The sequence below is a fragment of the Triticum dicoccoides genome, chromosome 3B, assembly GCF_002162155.2.
Source record: "Triticum dicoccoides isolate Atlit2015 ecotype Zavitan chromosome 3B, WEW_v2.0, whole genome shotgun sequence".
Classification (NCBI taxonomy): domain Eukaryota; kingdom Viridiplantae; phylum Streptophyta; class Magnoliopsida; order Poales; family Poaceae; genus Triticum; species Triticum dicoccoides.
Window position 1 is genome coordinate 670,395,666 of NC_041385.1, and position 1,363 is coordinate 670,397,028.

The following is a 1,363-nucleotide window of genomic DNA, read 5'->3' on the forward strand; positions in this document are numbered from 1 at the left end:
CGGACGGCGGCGACGGGGGAGGAGCCGTGCGGTGGCGCGAGGGCGGCGCTCGGCCCCCTGATGGGCTCGGGCGGGCCGGCGGTGATGTGGGCGCGGGGCGCCACGTGGCGGCTGCGGAGTGGCTGTGGGGGCGGGCGGACATGTTCGGACGGTGGAAGAAGTTTCCGGCGGCGGGGAGCGGGGCTAGGGTTTCATCTGCGTGAAAAATCCGGGAGGGGCACATATTTATAGGTAGAGGGAGCTAGGAGACTCCAAATGGAGTGCGGTTTTCGCCCACACGATCGTGATCGAACGACCGAGAGCATGGAGGGGAGTTTGCTGGGTTTTGGGCCACTTTGGAGGGGTGTTGGGCTGCAAGACAAAAGAGGCTTTTACGGTTACCCGGTTAACCGTTGGAGTATCAAACGGACTCCAAATGGCACGAAACTTGACAGGTGGTCTACCGGTGGTATACCAAGGCCGCTTGGCAAACATCGGGCCATTCCAGAAAGTTTAACACCCGCATATGAAAAGAGGCAAAAGGGGGCGCCGGGGGACATAGGAGTGCCGGATTACAAAACGGACAACGGGGAAAATGCTCGGATGCATGAGACGAACACGTATGCAAAATGAGATGCACATGATGACATGATAAAATGCAACATGCAAGCAAATGACATGGCAATGAAGGTGAATAACTGGCAGACACCTGGCGCATCAAATCTGGGGCGTTACACCATTTGTACACTAAGGCCGCAAAAACCCGCGACAAAACCCCACACCCTACTCCCTCCGCCACCCAGCCGGAGCCTCTTCCCCGACGACGTCGTCCACAACAACACCTCGACGTCCCTCATCCATCATACTGGATGAGGATCCGTCATCGATCTCATCGTCCCTCCGGTTCGGCCACCCCATCCTCCACCTCCAAGGAGCTGCCCCAATGTTCCCCTCGTCTTTCGCGCCACCTCCATTCCCACACCGCCGTCTTCACCTGCACCACCGGAAGAGCATCATAATCACCATTTCCTCGGATGAAGCTGCGTCCTAATCGGCGCCACCAAAGAGGTTGTACACTAATCGCCGCATTTTCTTCTTGATTCGATCTCACGGTGCTGCCGGCGCTCGGTCCCGAGCCGACACGGTGCGACTCCATCCACGGCAGCGTCGCCGTCCACTTCCTCCATGGCGTCACTCCCTCGGCGGCGACATCCACATCAGTAGGAGTTGCTACTGCTTTTGCTCACGCTCGCGCTGCTGCTCTGCTCTTGCTCTCGGTCCCCTGCCTGGTCTGCTCTTGCTCGCGCTGCTGCTCTCGCTCTTGCTCTTGCTTGCGATGCTGCTCCAATTTGGCTACACTTTAGTCCACTGAATCGACTTTTGG